Source organism: Pelobates fuscus, chromosome 12 (assembly GCF_036172605.1).
Source record: "Pelobates fuscus isolate aPelFus1 chromosome 12, aPelFus1.pri, whole genome shotgun sequence".
In the NCBI taxonomy this organism is placed as follows: Eukaryota; Metazoa; Chordata; class Amphibia; order Anura; family Pelobatidae; genus Pelobates; species Pelobates fuscus.
The window spans coordinates 70743923-70756697 of NC_086328.1; the positions used below are offsets into that span (position 1 = coordinate 70743923).

A 12775-nucleotide genomic window follows, 5' to 3' on the forward strand; every position below is an offset into this window, starting at 1 on the left:
TTAATTCCTAAAAGAGGAACTTGTCATTTTTCTAGATGTTCCATTTTCTTTAAAATTAATATAAAAATTACATCATAATCTAGTTAAAACAGGCAAGGCAGGGCAAACATTGTAGATAAATAAGAGAAATAAACACATAGTTTCAATTCTCCTTTTCTCTATTTTGACCGCAGGATTATAACAATGACTGACGGGGAGCTAAGACAGAGGCAACCATTTGCAAGATAGAGAGATGTGGATTTCTAAAAAGTGAATTTTCTTTTTCACATCTCACGAATACATAAACATAATATTTAAAATCCTGGGAAGTCTGTTTCTGTGATTAGGTTACACAGCCATCACTTATTGCCTATATTCAGAGAGTAGGGTTAGTGCTAGAGTAAGAAGCAGTATTAGGGTTTAAAGGGTTATTCCAAACCCCCTTGTCGGTCAAGGTGCTTGTAGTCTGTATATCCAGGTTTGAAACAATGCACATACAGAGATTAACCCTTTAGTTACTGTATGTGTAACTCCACCTTAATGTTGTGTCATCAGCCAGCTCAGAACTTTTGTTGCACAGAAGTGCATGCATTGGCTGAAAGTGATCAGCTGACCCAGGTGGAGGAATGGGGGCAAACAGTTGATAATCAATTTGACCCATTACATGAGAGCTCTTGGTATCATAACCACTACAGTGTAGTGGTTATAATTCTTGGAGTAATCCTTTAAGAATTAAGGTAATTAAAACAGATTTGCATTTAATTGGAAATTGTGAAGTAGTTTTCTAGGTTTAGTAGTGATAAAATAAATATAAAATGTTTGATTTTTTTTTCTGTGCAGGCAAGAACCATGAGGTCACTGACACTGTGTCAAAGTTTGAGACAGACTGTGTCACTTCAACTCCAACTCAACATTAAAAACGATATTTGGTTTTAATGTTTGGAGAGCTCTTTTAAACCTTTAACGTCATCTTTTCTTTCGGCAATGAGTCCCCTCTCGCCACAGCTCCGCTAAGAGCTGGGAGACTATCTGTGATGATAGTTACACTTCCTTTCTAGCTAAAATTAGCATATAGGTAAAATTGAGCAATCACCCCAAAAAATGCTATTGGAAAGCTATTTTCTTTCACTCAAATGGGGGTGTTCCCATGTTGTCAAAATAATTTCTGCTGAAATCATCACTCTTATGAGTTGGGACAAGGGTGATGTGCAGTTAGCCCACAACGCATTTTGGCAAGCTGAAGTGCTTTAGGGGTTTGGAGTGTGCTTTTAACAAGGTGACATAGGCCCAGGAAACAAGTCTGTCATAATTGCAAGTCTGCATTTTGATATTAGCAAGTCAAACAGTTAAAGTATGTGAACTCTTTAGAATGATATGGATTTCTGCACAAATTGGTCATAAAATGTGATCTGATCATCATCTAAGTCACAACAATAGACAATCACAGTCTGCTTAAACTAATAACACACAAAGAATGAAATGTTGCCATGTTTTTATTGAACACACCATGTAAACATTCACAGTGCAGGTGGAAAAAGTATGTGAACCCTTGGATTTAATAACTGGTTGAACCTCCTTTGGCAGCAATAACTTCAACCAAACGTTTCCTGTAGTTGCAGATCAGACGTGCACAACGGTCAGGAGTAATTCTTGACCATTCCTCTTTACAGAACTGTTTCAGTTCAGCAATATTCTTGGGATGTCTGGTGTGAATCGCTTTCTTGAGGTCATGCCACAGCATCTCAATCGGGTTGAGGTCAGGACTCTGACTGGGCCACTTCAGAAGGCGTATTTTCTTCTGTTTAAGCCATTCTGTTGTTGATTTACTTCTATGCTTTGGGTCATTGTCCTGTTGCAACACCCATCTTCGGTTGAGCTTCAGCTGGTAGACAGATAGCCTTAAGTTCTGTAAAAATGTCTTGATAAACTTGGGAATTCATTTTTCCTTCGATGATAGCAATCCGTCAAGGCCCTGATGCAGCAAAGCAACCCCAAACCATGATGCCCCCACCACCATACTTCACAGTTGGGATGAGGTTTTGATGTTGGTGTGCTGTGCCTCTTTTTCGCCACATATAGTGTTGTGTGTTTCTTCGAAACAACTCAACTTTGGTTTCATCTGTCCACAGAATATTTTGCCGGTACTGCTGTGGAACATCCAGGTGCTCTTGTGCAAACTGTAAACGTGCAGCAATGTTTTGTTTGGACAGCAGTGGCTTCCTCTGTGGTATCCTCCATTCTTGTTTAGTGTTTTACATATTGTAGATTCGCTAACAGGGATGTTAGCATTTGCCAGTGACTTTTGTAAGTCTTTAGCTGACACTCTAGGATTCTTCTTCACCTCATTGAGCAGTCTGCGCTGTGCTCTTGCAGTCATCTTTACAGGACGGCCACTCCTAGCGAGAGTAGCAGCAGTGCTGAACTTTCTCCATTTATAGACAATTTGCCTTACCGTGGACTGATGAACAGCAAGGCTTTTGGAGATACTTTCATAACTCTTTCCAGCTTTATGACAGTCAACAATTCTTAGTCGTAGGTCTTCTGAGAGCTCTTTTGTCCGAGGCATCATTCACATCAGGCAATGCTTCTTGTGACAAGCAAACCCAGAACTGGTGTGTGTTTTTTATAGGGCAGGGCAGCTGTAACCAACACCTCCAATCTAATCTCATTGATTGGACTCCAGTTGGCTGACATCTCACTCCAATTAGCTCTTGGAGATGTCATTAGTCTAGGGGTTCACATACTTTTTCCACCTGCACTGTGAATGTTTACATGGTGTGTTCAATAAAAACATGGCAACATTTCATTCTTTGTGTGTTATTAGTTTAAGCAGACTGTGATTGTCTATTGTTGTGACTTAGATGATGATCAGATCACATTTTATGACCAATTTGTGCAGAAATCCATATCATTCCAAAGGGTTCACATACTTTTTCTTGCAACTGTATATTTGACCCTATAAATCCACCCTCACACCCAAAAAATGGCAAACCACAAGTTGGTGTTATTGCTGTAGTCTACGGTTGTACATGAACCCACAGTGCTGTTGTTTCTTTGCATGAATCTGTAACGGATTACTAAATTCACATATAATGTAAATTGTGTGGAGGAAAATATATACATATGCTGCCATACTCAGCCTATCAATGCCAGATGATAGCCAATACAGACAAGGGTCTTTCTCATTAGCCTACAAAGAGCAAAACGGTTGGAACCAAAAATGAGTCTACTAACAGCACATCCACTAAAAAGAACATGTAGTGGTGATGGTGCTTAGAATGGCTTTTAAAAGAGAAGTCTAAGCACCATACCCAGTACCACACACTGTAGTGGTTTGATGCCAACATGCCCCAGTGCCCTTCTGCAGCTTTGTGTCAAATTAAGTGATTTGACACAAACCCAGCATTACTGGATGCACTTGAAAAGGCCATCAACTGGCATGCGGCTATTGTGGAAGATATACTTCTACATTGTCAATATTAATTGTGTCCAAGTTTGGGCAGCATAATAAAATAAAAAATATGTACCATTAGTAATGTTAAAAATTGTTACCAGATTCAGCATGAACCAAAATGTCTCAAATGCTGTAACACAGTGGTTCCCAAACTGTGTTCATATGTTCATAGCAGCGAGAAAATCATGCTGTGCCTTGCTCTCCCCTGCCGGCTCTGCAGGACCGGAGGGGAGATCAGAGATCTCCCTCACAGTCCCACTAGCACTATAATGCTGCAGCCGGCAGGGAAGGAAGAGAGGACCCGGGGGGGAGCTTTGACCTGCAGCTCCGCTGAGTTCTCCTCTCGCAAGCGTGGAGTGTCACTGTGGTTACGGCAACACTCCAAATCTCGCAAGAGTGAACTCTAGCTTCAGGATTGCCTTCTACTGTTCCTCCCCCCAGGCAAAGGTAAGAAGGGAAGGGGGGGGGGGGGGGGTAATGAAAATTATATATTTTTTTTAATTAAAAAAAAAAAAAACAATCCTTATATTAATTAATCTCCCCTCCTACCTCCACAGACCACAATAACTCCCCCCCCATACACACACTGTACCCCTCACGCACTCTATGCCCCCCACACACTACATCCTTCACAAACACAATGCTTTCCAGTACACACACTGCACCCCTCACACACGCACACTAGTGCCCCATATCCCCTACTACAGCCCCTAGCCCAGCAGACCCCAGGTAAGTTGTCGAACTGTTCTTAAAAAGTTTGACTACCCTGGCACTCCTGGCATCATAACCACTACAGAGTGCTGTAGTGATTATTGCGCCTGGATTGATTCTTTAAATAATCTACCAGTGCCCCTCCCAAGATTAGGTTCTGGATCCACCCCTCACAGGTAACATTTCTGCTGAACAAGGGCCAGTATATGCCGCAGCGCTGCACATGTACAACCTAGAAATTTGTTTTGACTTATGGCGCCTTGGAAAATTATTGAACTATTAAGGGCGTCTCGAACCTAAAAAGTTTGGCAACCACTGCTGTAACACATAGTTTTATTCCCTAAACAGAATGATGGGGAAATTGAAACTGAAATGCAAAATTCAAGCTAAAATGGCCACAACTTGACTGGAGAATTTTGTCATATCTGCGAATTTGACAGAACTTTTGCAATTTGGTTTTCAACCACCATTCTCTATTTCATAAATAAACCTCACTGTAGATTTTAATATTTTAAAATCAAATTGATTAGTCTGGTGTGAATTAAAAGGATTTTGATTTGGAGGAACGACCAAAACAAAACATTTTCACGAATGTATTAGTTATTAACCACTCATAAACTGGGACCTTTTCTCCAAGCACCATATCTGCTATACAGCCCTTTGTAGTGGTTATGGTGCCAGGAATCCCGTGGCGCGGCCCCAAAAGCGTTAGTTTTCGTGTAAGACAGGTACATATCCATTGTCTGCATGTGTCCTGTCTTGCACAAAATTAACATTTGGCTTCTCAAGACCCAGGTAAGAGCAGGACTGTGCCAAAATAATTCGCCAACTTAGGGTGGCACTACAGGCAACATAACCACTACAGCGGGTAGCTATGCTGCATGGAGTGTTCATTTAATAATTACTGTAGATTTAGTATGTCTGTATTTACACCCATAACGTTAAAATAATATATAGATATTAACGTTAAAATAATATATAATTTTTTTTACATCAATTTAAAGAACACGAGCAGCACATTTATCAAATACTTACACAGTGAGCGATCTCCACAACAACGTACAATGAAGTCCCCGGGCCCCGTCACCCGTCACCCGTCACCCGTCACCACGGTCTCCCTCCGCTCTCCGCCAATCTCCAGCACAATGCAGCAGTGTTGGGCTCACAGCGGCTCTGACACCATTGCTATGAGACAGACAGTGGCGTCGCGATTATGACGTCACCAGTGTTCTGGGCGAGGTTAGCCCCGTTTACAAGCGGTCAGGGCTGAGTATTCAGAGGGAAAGAGGGGACAGTATGGAGCTGGGCGGGCACCCTAAGGAAAAACAGCTTGAAAACCCTGGACAGCGAGCTCATTTAATACACTCTGCTTACCCTTACATCATGCTATCTGAACATCACTGGGCAAATAAACAGAAACCAGACCAGATCCACCTGAGAAACTGCAGTATGAGCACAATCCTAGAAAATAAAGCACTGTCAGATACTGCCAATGCAGACTGTCAGACACTGCCAATGCAGACTGTCAGACACTGCCAATGCAGACTTTCAGACACTGCCAATGCAGACTGTCAGACACTGCCAATGCAGACTGTCAGACACTGCCAATAGAGACTGTCAGACACTGCCAATGCAGACTGTCAGACACTGCCAATGCAGACTGTCAGACACTGCCAATGCAGACTGTCAGACACTGCCAATGCAGACTGTCAGACACTGCCAATGCAGACTGTCAGACACTGCCAATACAGACTGTCAGACACTGCCAATACAGACTGTCAGACACTGCCAATACAGACTATCAGACACTGCCAATACAGACTGTCAGACACTGCCAATACAGACTGTCAGGCACTGCCAATACAGACTGTCAGACACTGCCAATACAGACTGTCAGACACTGCCAATACAGACTGTCAGACACTGCCAATACAGACTGTCAGGCACTGCCAATACAGACTGTCAGACACTGCCAATACAGACTGTCAGGCACTGCCAATACAGACTGTCAGGCACTGCCAATACAGACTGTCAGGCACTGCCAATACAGACTGTCAGGCACTGCCAATACAGACTGTCAGGCACTGCCAATACAGACTGTCAGACACTGCCAATACAGACTGTCAGACACTGCCAATACAGACTGTCAGGCACTGCCAATACAGACTGTCAGGCACTGCCAATACAGACTGTCAGGCACTGCCAATACAGACTGTCAGGCACTGCCAATACAGACTGTCAGACACTGCCAATACAGACTGTCAGACACTGCCAATACAGACTGTCAGACACTGCCAATACAGACTGTCAGACACTGCCAATACAGACTGTCAGACACTGCCAATACAGACTGTCAGGCACTGCCAATACAGATTGTCAGGCACTGCCAATACAGACTGTCAGGCACTGCCAATACAGACTGTCAGACACTGCCAATACAGACTGTCAGACACTGCCAATACAGACTGTCAGGCACTGCCAATACAGACTGTCAGACACTGCCAATACAGACTGTCAGACACTGCCAATACAGACTGTCAGGCACTGCCAATACAGACTGTCAGACACTGCCAATACAGACTGTCAGGCACTGCCAATACAGACTGTCAGACACTGCCAATACAGACTGTCAGACACTGCCAATACAGACTGTCAGACACTGCCAATACAGACTGTCAGACACTGCCAATACAGACTGTCTGCCAATACAGACTTTCAGACACTGCCAATTCACACTATCAGACACTGCCATATTGATATTTATGGGATAATAATAGTAAACAGAGAGAATTTCCCACTATTTAAATTCTCAGATCCCAAAGAACGTATCGTGTAAGTGAAATGTATACCATATAAATAAAATCACAAATTGTTTATAAAAATAGATACAATTTATTTTTATATTCAAATAATAATAATAAGTAACATGTGTGATAATAATCACTGGAATTTCAGTATAACATGAGTATGCAATACAAATGGTAATTTAAAAACATCTCCTAATGGTTAACGTAGTTTAGAATCTACAGCATTAGCCGCCAAGACAAGATTTACGACTTTCTTCACAGAGAAAGAATGTGAAAGTTTCACAGAGAATAGAATGCAGCGTAAGGTCGTAAAAACTTTAGCTGACAGAATAACCCTTTCAATGCTGGCTAAACCTCTTCTAGGCATTTAAGATCTATTATTATGTAATTTTAAATAAAATAACATTTAACCAATTCATTAGCCATTTCCTGGATCCATCCAATGAGAAGAAATCTACCAAATTCTACAAGCTGATTTTTTTTTTTTAATTTGCCTAAACAGATTTAATCGTATTTTATAGCAAATCAATACAGCTGGATAAATATCACGATATGCTAACATGTGATATGTCACCTAAATATATAATAATCAATAATCCCATCTGCAGATTGGGATGCTATAACCATATATATTCTTTAGTAACTAAGATTTATGAATATCGAAATCTGATCGTGATTTATCCAGTCATATATCATGCTATTAGAAAATTTAAATTAATTTAAATTAATTAAATGAAACCAGTATAATTACCAGTAAGTAGATATTTTCATCAGATTGGTAGGTAGTCTCAGGAACTTGTTTGTCATGGGTCTCTTTCTCTGCATGGAGTGTAAGAGTTTCTGAGTGTCATAGGCCTCTCTGCATTGTCCCCGACTGCTCACTTCTCTGCTTCCTTTGCATGCCCTTGCATCTATCTTTGATTGCTCTGATTGCCGATTGCATGATTGCCCTGATTGCCGATTGCCTGATTGCCCTGATTCTCTGAATGCCGTCTCTTCCCTTTGTCTTAACTTTTAAAGGAACAGATTCTCTGTTCGTCGCTAGTTTATGAACCAATAGAAACACTGGGTGTTTGGTTACCCTCTAAATAGCAACTTAATATTTGGTCTATAGATGGCAGTCTCATCCCACTAAACATACCTATCCAGGAAAGAGTTAACATTTCATGGTGGCTATTTTGACGTCATTTTGGCTTATCTACATGTTGCCTATAAGTCACGTTTTCTGTCAGATCAAACCGTTTCTTTGGGTTTTCTTCAGACTATGTGTCTCCATTTTCTGTAGTAATTCCTAATATAAAAGTTCTAACTAAGTATGACCTCAAAACTTACAATGGGACTATGTACATATAGGAAGTAAAATTAAATTATTTAATCTTCTCTGTCACCTATGTCTGGGTTTAGAATTTATTCTATTCCATTAGCATTTAGACAGTCTTATATTCATGCCCCTGCTTTCATTGTATCACTGGGTTTGTATATACAACGCATTCCTTTAGGTTCAAGCTAAGGTTAGTGTAACAGAAAGGATAGAAATGTTGTGTCTTTTGTTAGTTTGAAAATAACAAAATGGAGTCTGGTTTGTTCAGAGTGACTTCAGAATATACACTTTGTATTTCTATCATAGCACAAAATGTCTGCCGATATAAATACCCTGACAAAATACAGACTTTCAGACACTGCCAATACAGACTATCAGACACTGCCAATTCAGACTACCAGACACTGCCAATCCAGACTGCCAATTTAGACACTGCCAAAGTTCTAAAAACAATGCTGACAAAATATAATTATTAATATAGGTTGAACCTAGTTGTACTTGTGGACAATCGCTTGAGTGATAGAAAAATATGGGAGTTAACCCACTGAATAATCCCCTAGCAATGACTGAGATGAATAGGAATTATCCCAGCACAATTCCCCAGACCCATGAATATGAATTGTGGTAGTAAATCAGGCTTTTCCCCCAGCTGAGGAAATGGGCACAGACTCATACAATGTCCTTGTGTGACGAGTTACCCACAGTACTACTAATTATCACACAAACCTGATACTTTGTCACCCAGTATGGGAAAGAATTAAACAAGCTTGCTCAGCCCTTTTATAAGATTACAGAGTATTTTAATACACACGTATACTCTTCATTAGCATTGTATTGTATTGTCTCTGGTGGGCGTGCAGTATACGACTTTATTGTAGTCGTATACTACGGAGGCTAGGACTCTCAAACCCTCCTGTATATGTTTGCCAAATGTTGTCTTGTCTCATATGAATTGTACCAATGTGTTGTATTTTCTCAGATGTATTGTACCCATGTACAGCACTGTGCAATGTGTTGGTGATTTAGAAATAAAGCATAATGTGGACATGCCCTCTATGTTTTTTTTAACATGAACCCGTCATCACAGGTATGGGTTTGCAATTTTCTAACCAGCTGGCTTGACTCGTGTTATTATATTAAGTGTTCCTTCCCTTAATTCTATTAAAATATTATAGATTTTACTTTCTTTCCGTTACCCCTGTCTCCTGTGAGAGCATCAATCATGTTTTCGGTGAGTTTTGCACTTTCACTTAGACACACTCATGATGCATACACCTGTTTGGGAAGAACAGACAAACTTTCCATAACGGATGAAAAGTACCCAACACTTTACGTTGGCTTTGCTGTATGCAAATAAAACGCATCTGTCCTTTCTCTCTCTGTACATTCTCAGATTCCTTTCCAAATCCCCTGCAATAAATCATTCTGGCTCTTTCTATCTGCTGCTCTGGTACAGAGCCTGTCCCTCCTTTATACTTGCCCTTGCAGGCATTGCTTTTCCCAAGGTGGCCGGCAAACAGAAGAGGAGGGTTTCCCTGATAATAGATGTGCAGAGCATACATGTACAGCCATCTTATCTCTGTCCAAGTGGCACAGGATGAAGTGATTGAAAAGAGATGTTTTTGTAACCTCTGATTTTACAGAAATCTAGACATTTGCCAGCACTTCTGCCAGCACAATGTAAGAGGACATTTGATTTTCTTTTATTTAGTATTCAAGTACTGCTCAAGTCAACCAGACCATTTCATATCAATGCAGTGGTCATGTCGAACACCAGAAGAAGCCTGGTCTAATGAATGACATTTTCTTTTAGATCAGTTGGATGACCGTGTGTGTGCGTTGTTTACGTGGGGAAGAGACGGCAGCAGGATGCATTATAGGAAGAAGGCAGGCCGGCCCAGGCAGTGTTACTCTGTGTTGTGCTTGAAAAAAGCCCCCAAATAAGGGGCGAACCACATACTCTTTACTTCATTTACTGGAGTTTAGCCTTACAAAATTAGCAAGGAGAGACAGTGTTAAATGAAATGTTAGTTTCACAAGGAATCAGAACAGCTGCTGATCTTCTGGACTTTTAGATTCCCCATCCTCTAATATACTGAACTTCCTACTTTGATTTTACTGCTGATATTTTGAATTCAGAATAAAGCTCCTTTAAAGCATTAATGCAGTCAGCTGGTTACTTCTCTGTTTAAAGGCGCTTGTAGACCCAATGTTTCCTATGCTCGGAGTGTTTTCTGTCGATATGATTATGTAATTAGGCCCATCGTAATTGTCATCAGGCCGAATGGGCTCTAAATCTGGCTCTGTTCATGGTAATGGTGTTCCCTGTTGGAATAATGCATCCTGCATTATCCAAAATTTGCTCAGGAATGATTTGAGAAACACGAAAAAGAGTTCCAGGTGTTGCCTTGGCCTCCAATTTCCGCAGATCTCAATGCAATTACATAGTAGAGCATCTGTGCGAGGTGCTGTTTTGACAACACGAAGGGGAACTATACGGCCATTAGCCAGGTGGCTTTAATATTGTGACTGATCAGTGTACCTGTTATAAAGGTCGATGGGATGGCAATACAGGCAGCTAGTCTCTTATTTCTCTTTTGTTATTGGCTCCATCATAGACAGTTGTTGGGCTGGGGTTAGTAATAGTACGATAGTACCATCTAAATATGTGATTTTTTTTTCCTGTTTAGAGTGGAAGGAATATCATTTAACAAAATTGCAGGAAGCGACTCTAATGTATGTCTCCCAGAAGCAGTCCTAACCCTGCAATGTAAACATGGCAGTTTCTCTAAACATGGACACAGCACCCAGACCACGTCAATGAGATAGTGTCCCTTTAAGTTGTCCCATTTAATGTTCCCATTATCATCAAATAGCATGGCTTTTCTTATCTGCATCTTTCTCAGTTTTTTTTTAAATAAAACCCAAGTTTTATAAAAAAAACAAAATACAAAAAAAAACACACTGCATTTGAGTAAGAAGGAACACAAAAATAAAGTATAAAAAGAAACAGGGTTATTCGGATGCCATGTATTTTTAGACACGTGTGTCCCAGCCTTGATTTAAGAAACTTTCAAAATGATTCACTACTGTTAGAAAAACTTTCCATATAATTTAGCTACCTTTTAATGAGACACTCTATTGCCCAAATACAAAAAAAATGGAGAAAATTAAAATATGCAATTCACTGTTATATTATATATATATATAGATATTGTCAGGATATTTATATCGGCAGACATTTTGTGCTATGATAGAAATTAAAATGTATATTGTCAGAGTCACTCTAAACAGAGCAGACTCCATTTTGTTATTTTCAAGCTAACAAAAGACACACATTTCTATCCTTTCTGTGACTAGCCTAGCCGGAGCTAAAGAATACATTGTATATACAAACCAAGTGATAAGAAATGAGAACGGGGGATGGATTCTCTGTCTAGATGCTAATGGAATAGAAATAATTCTAAACCCAGACATTTGTGACAGAGAAGATTGAATAATTTTATTTTACTTTCTAAATATTACAAGATCCCATTGTAAGTTAGGGGTCAATTTTAGTTTAAACTGTCATTTTAGAAATTATGACAGAAATTGCAGACACTAAGACTGAAGAAAACTTTTTGAACTGAAAAGTAACTTAAAATTATGACAACCATAAAGATAAGCTAAATGACGTCAAAATAGCCACCAGGAAAAGTTAACTCTTTCCTGGATAGGAATGTTTAGTGGGACGAGACTGCCCTCTATAGACCAAATACTTAAATTGCTATCTGGAAGGTAACCACACCTCCAGTTTTCCTATTGGTCTGTCACCTAGTGACGAACAGAGAATCTTTCCCTTTAAAAAGTTAAGACAAAGGGAAGAGAGAGGTAAGCAAGAGAGTGAGCAGTCGGGGGCAAGGCAGTCGGAAGCAGGCTAAGTCAAAGTGAGCAACGAAGTAAGCAAGGGGAGAAGAAAGACAAGAAGTAAGAAGCAAGTGAGTCAGAGCGAGAAAGAAACATTCCTTGACACTTAGCTACCTGAGAACATCTGATGAGAACATCTCTTTAACTGGTAAATATGCTGGTTTCATTTAATTAATATAATTTAATTAAAATGTTTCTCATAGCATGATAAATGACTGGATAAATCACGATTAGATTTCGATATTTAGAAATCTTAGTTAACTAAGGAATATATAGTTAAGCATTCCATTCCGCAGGTGGAAAAGAATAATTATATATATTAATGTGACATATCACATGTTAGCATATCGTGGTATTTATCCAGGTGTATTGATTTGCTCTAAAATAATATAAAATATCTGTTTAGGCAAGTTAAAATTCTGTTTATAGAACATGGTATAGAACATATAGATTATAGAACATGGTAGATTACTCTTATTGGATGGATCCAGGAAATGACTAATGAGCTGGTTTAAATGTTATGTTATTTAAAATTACATGAGAATAGGTCTTAATTACCTAGGAGGTCTAGCCAGCCTTGAAAGGGTTATTCTAACT

At 39.8% G+C, this 12775-nt stretch overlaps 1 protein-coding gene across 1 annotated transcript in view; it reads right to left on the minus strand.

Moving 5' to 3' along the window:
- The window catches only part of GFOD2 (Gfo/Idh/MocA-like oxidoreductase domain containing 2), a 15741-nt gene extending 10518 nt beyond the window's left edge, over positions 1 to 5223 (minus strand). Inside the window, exon 1 of the mRNA XM_063438710.1 lies at positions 5180 to 5223. The gene's annotated coding sequence lies outside the window, so the exon portion shown is untranslated. The remainder of the gene's footprint in view (positions 1 to 5179) is intronic.
- Between the last annotated feature and the right edge of the window lie 7552 nt (positions 5224 to 12775).